We start from the raw sequence: 5,675 nt of genomic DNA, 5'->3' as shown, positions 1-5,675 counted from the left end.
GTCTTGCATCTTGGACGACACGTCCAACTATGCCACCAAGTGGCTACGAGAGCTACCCCATGTCATTTGGGGCCTACTTAACTAGAAGAGCTGGGCTACCGGCTACACCCCTTTCTTCATGGTGTACAGCTCAGAGGCTGTCCTGCCATCCGACGTGGCCTTTGGCGTGCCAGCATCCAGAAATTTGAGGAAGGCGAGGCAAAAACAAGTCAGCAGGTCAACATCGACAGCCTCGAAGAGCATCGTGTGGCGGCCCTTATCTAGCATGCACACCACGAGCAGCAGATGCGGCACTACCACGATCGGAATGTCAGAGAACGCTCCTTCAATGTTGGTGATTTGGTGCTTCACCGGATCTAGTCCACCAAGGACATATACAAGCTGGTCGCCCCTTCGAAGGGGCCATTCATCATCAAAGAAGTCATCCAACTAGGCACCTATCAACTTCAATGGGTGCATCCATTTCTTTCTTAACGGGTGGTTAGCAGGAAGAAATCGATGATGGCCCATATACACGATCTTCCTACAGTGTTTCAAATACATGCTGTCTGTGTCGTCTAAACAGTGGGTGCAGGCCCGATATCCCTTGTTTGTCTGTCTTGAAAGGTTACTCAGTTATGAACAACAATGCTCATAGGTCAAAGTTCTCATGTTTATCCTCATCCCACACATGTACATCTTCTTCCTTCCAGAGCAGTAAAAGTTCATCAACCAACGGTCTTAGGTACATGTCAATGTCATTGCCGGGTTGTTTTGGGCATTTGATAAGCACCGGCATCATAATGAACTTCCGCTTCATGCACAGCCAAGGAGGAAGGTTGAACATACATAGGGTCACAGGCCTACTCAACTCCCTGAATGGATTGAATCCATCAGTACTTAAACCAAACCTTATACTCCTTGCATCACTTTCAAAGTCCGGGAATGCTCTATCAATTGATCTCCACTGGGCCCCATCCGCGGAGTGTCAAAGCATCTCATCTTGCTTACGTTCTTCTTTGTGCCATCGCATCAACTTAGCATTCGCCTTGTTTCTGAACAAATGCTTCAAATGTGGTATTATAGGGAAATACCACATCACCTTCATGGGAACTCTCTTCTTGGGAGGCTACCCCTCAACATCACCAGGATCATCTCGCCTGATCTTATACCGCAGCGCTCCGAACATAGGACAAGCATCCAATTTCCCATATTCATCACCACGATAGAGGATGCGTGTATCTTCTGAACCTCCAATCCCAGAGGGCAACAACCTGTTTAGCTTCATATGTTGTTGATGGCAATTCATTATTTTCAGGAAGCATGTTCTTTACAATTTTCAATGTCCCCTGAAATACCTTATCGGACACACCTTTTTTGCCTTCCATTGCAGCATTTCCAGTGTGGTACCTAGTTTTTTTATGCCCCTGCTTGCAATCTAGGTACAATAATTTTTATGATCATCAATTGTAGGCTAAATTCTAAATGGGCTAGAAAATGAGTAGAATCAGATAAATGGGCACAAACTGACCCATCTTCTTGCTGCCATATCATCATCCATGTCATATCCACGTTGGCAGCCACATCATGCTTAGTTGGCCAAATGGTGAGGTGGCTATACAATTCTTGACGAATTTTGTCCTACGTGATATTTGTCATAAAAATGTGATATTTGTTGTAGTGACCCTTGGTGGCACCGACAAACTAATCGTGGCAGCATGTCACCCTATCGCAACCAAAATCGACTACTCTTGCAATAACCCCTATGTATTGCAACCAAAATCAGCTGTTGCTAAAAAAAATCATGGCATTAGGCATAAAACCTTGTAGTGCAGCTTAACTCGTCGAAATCTATGTATTTATTGTTTGCATTGTTCAATTGAGAAAACAATTAAATAAGACTTGTAAAAGCCAAAAATCACCACTGATCAGATGCAATAGAGTTTGTGAGGCAAATTAAATGCCGACGGCTTAATGAAGGGCAATGGCTTAGTAAAGGGCAATAAAGAGTCTTTTGTCCTCCATACTAATTTACCTTAGATTAGATACATTTTAACTTATTTTCCATACTAATTTACCTTAGATTAGCTACATTTTAACTTATTTTGGGATGGAGGGAGTAGGACGCACATTGATCATATCGACCAATTGCTGGAACATTCAAGTAACCAATATTTTCAGTAGTCAATTGTTGCCAAAATATGAAGGAGAATGACTTATTCTTCTGTAACTTTTTGACATTCCCAACAGACGGCAAGCAAAATTATTTTGGATAAAATTAAATGGAATCCTTCCTGATGTAAGCTTTGGACTAATTAAAATTTGAAACAAACTCCTTTTGTCGCAACATTATTCTGACAAGACAACTGATTGGTACTAAAATAATTTCTTTTACCAAATTGGTTTCTCACACGTCAAGTCTGAAGAAATTAACCCGGCCCACTTTCAGTTGTCTGATAACTTTATGGGTGGTGAATCTTCATATTTGGAGATTTACTATCAACAGTTCAAATGAAAGAATACCACTTTTCTCTCCTATAAGTAGCACAACTTCATATCGATATTAGGTGTAGTGAAGAGAAGGCTGCAAGTGAAACATTTCACCATTTGGTAAACATTTCATATATTTTTCCAATGAATATCTTCATTATCTGCAAATACTTTAATGTTGAAGCAAATCCTTATTATTTAATCAGTTGGGTATTCAAGAAGCAATGCATTGACTGACACACATAAATTATCTGTAGGCCAGGCAAGGAGAAAAAATGCAAATGAAGATTATTGGGTTGCTGGTCATCGGGATTGTTGTCATCAATTCGTGTACATGTATTCCAAATAAGATAGATGAGGACAGAGTGCACAAGGATGTGCCTGGAAAGGAGGTGCGCAAACTCACAAATACTGATGGAAGGGCTGCCTCCACTGGTGATGCCATAGATCACGTGTGTCCACTTGGGAGCTATCCTTGCCGGTAGATGATCCAGATTTCTCAGGATACTACACAGGGTGTTGGTGGACATTGGCAGTGTACCAAGAATAAGAAGATGAAGTGTTAGTGTAACGTTTTGTATGTCCGAAAAAGGGTTTGCTCTGTGTTCATATCATAATTTCTACTATCTGTAGCTGGGTTTGTCGCCGCATGATGTATCAGAAGTTTGTCTTGTGTACTTAAGATAAATGTTAACAAATGAATAGTATAATATCTATGATACGAAAGTATTGGTTTTTTATGTATTTGTAAATTAATCGTTATCACGAGATTGCTAGATAGACAGAAAAATGCATTGTTTGCCACATATGTGCCTCTACTAATATGTTTGGTGCAAATTTTGCTCGAAATCTCTCTTGGAAGGAGAGTAGGTATAGTGCCAATTAAATTTTTTACTAGAGTGGACCAAATTCACTTTGAGAAAACGTATGCTCATGACTTTGTAATATAGCCTTTGTAATAGTTTTCACGTGCAAATATTTCCGTCGGATATCACATTGACAGCAATCTTTTCACTGATTCCATCAGTGACAAACATTTGGTTTAAAAGGAACATCTTTATTTGTATGAAAAAGGCATATATATATCTATCCATTCTCATATGTCTTGTAGTGATGTTTGTGGCTCATGTGATAAGATATGGATGATGATCCACATATTGCACTTATCATCTCATTTTACAAGAGAAAGTTAACCGAAGTAAACAGAAATTGCTAAGTGAGGGCATACCTTCCATCGGATCAGACACGCCTATTGTACAGCAAGATCTAATGACTCAGGTTCATGAAGACATCACAGCCATGCTATTGCACAAGAATTGTAATAACTTGAGCTCCTCAATTTAATTATTAGGTAAAGTCATTCCTACATGTCAATACAACACTACTAGAAAAACTGAGCATTAGTCCTAATCCTTAGTACTAGTTTTTAACATGGTACTAATGTGATCATTAGTACCGGGTCTAATAGCTAGTTCCCCAAGAGTCCCCCGTGGCCCCCTTTAGTATCTGTTGGGGGCTCCAACCGGTACTAAAGGTCACCCATTAGTACCAGGTGGAGGCTCGATCGGGTACTTAATGTGCCCGAGGGCCTTTAGTACCGGGTGAAGCTCCACCCAGTACTAAAAGGCTGTCTCCAGCTCTCTCTGACTCCACATCTCTCTCCCTTATCTCCCCACCCTACACCTTATCCTTAGCTCCTAACTGGCCATGCACTATCTCTCCCCCACCGGTCACGCACTTCTCTCCTACCTCTCTCCTCTCTCTCCTCTCAATGCTGCCGCCTCTCGGGGCCGCTGCCGCCGCCTCTTGGGGCCATACCGGAGCCGCGCGCTGCCAACCTCTGGGTCATTGTTGGCCGCGCGCCGCCGCTCTCCACGCCCCTAGTCGCGCTCCCCCAGCCTTCGAACCGCTGGGCGCACGCCGCTGGCCTCCACTCTAGAGGCCCACACACTCCCACCTCCAGCGAGGAGCCGCCACCAGGCTGCCCGCATGAGGGGCCGCTGCCGTTACCCCCGTCGGGGACCAGGCCGAGGCGCTCGGAGGCCTGGAGGCGTGGCGGCCGCAGTCGGGAGGCGCGGTGCTCGGAGGCCTGGAGGCGCGCGCGGCGGCTGTGGCTGGGAGGCACGGCGGCCTGGAGATGTGGCGACGGCAGCCTAGAGGCGCGGCAGCGTGGCATGGCACGATGGTGGAACGGCGTGTGACGTGGCAAAAAAGGAAAATGAGAAAAGAAAGAAAAGAACAGAAAAGAAAATAAGAAAAGGAAAGGAAAAGAAAAAGGCCTCGGCCACGTGTGATGGGCAGGAAATTTAAAGCTCTCCTTTAGTACTGGTTATTTCACCCGGTACTAAAAGACCCCTCTTTAGTACCAATATAGCAATACCGGTTGCACAACCGGTACTAAATAGGTTTGGAACCGGTACTGAAGGCGCATTCCCCAGCAGTGCAACACTAGTAGAGAAAAGACTTTCCATGTGCCCCCTTTTGTCCGGGTTTAAAGTAGACCCGGGATAAAAGGTTCACCAACCGGGACTAAAGCTCAGCCACTGGCAGGGGCTCATCAACCGAGACATTTTATTCCGGTTGCAAAGGCCTACCTTTATCTCGGTTGGTGTTTTCAACCAGGATAAAAGGGTCCCCACGGGTGGCTGAAAAAGGACTAAAACCCTCGCACCCTTTTATCCCGGTTAGTATTATCAACCAGAATAAAATGGGGTCTTTTATTCCAGTTGGTGTTTCCAACCAGAATAAAAGGGTCCCCCACGAGTTAATACAAAATGATTGCATCCCCCGTATAGTCAGATGTGTTGTGTAGGTGGATGGCAAGGAAGCTACGCACGAGGCTTGAGGTCGTGGGGTTCGAATCCCATGCACCGCGCACGCATATATTTTGCGTGAAAAATCATGTGTGGGGGGTGCCTCCCGGGAATTTCTAATATTTTTTTTGAGATATAATCTTTTTTATTGAAAAATCCTTTAGTCCTAGTTGGTTTTACCAACCGGGATAAAAGGGGGTCTTTAGTCCCGGTTGAGTGATCTTGGACAAAAGACCCCCCTTTTATCTCGATTGCTTTATCCTGGATAGTTTTTGGGAAGATTTGCACCTACCAACCGGGACTAAAGGTTAGTTCTCCACCAGTGGAAGTTCCTTTATGAATTGGGTGCGACTAAAGCTTTGGGATGATTTTTTATGATAAGGAAGTTAATAG

At 44.1% G+C, this 5,675-nt stretch overlaps 1 long non-coding RNA gene across 1 annotated transcript; it reads left to right on the top strand.

Annotated features, from left to right (window-relative positions):
- The first annotated feature begins 2,491 nt into the window (after nucleotides 1-2,491).
- On the top strand, nucleotides 2,492-3,209 carry LOC117865411 (uncharacterized). The gene is made up of 2 exons (XR_004642531.1): nucleotides 2,492-2,589; nucleotides 2,727-3,209. It is a non-coding gene; the product is annotated as an uncharacterized lncRNA (long non-coding RNA).
- Nucleotides 3,210-5,675: the final 2,466 nt, after the last annotated feature.

The sequence above is a fragment of the Setaria viridis genome, chromosome 7 (genome assembly GCF_005286985.2).
Source record: "Setaria viridis chromosome 7, Setaria_viridis_v4.0, whole genome shotgun sequence".
NCBI classification, from domain to species: Eukaryota; Viridiplantae; Streptophyta; class Magnoliopsida; order Poales; family Poaceae; genus Setaria; species Setaria viridis.
The sequence above is the reverse complement of the archived record's forward strand: the minus strand, read 5'-3'. Positions and strand labels throughout refer to the sequence as shown.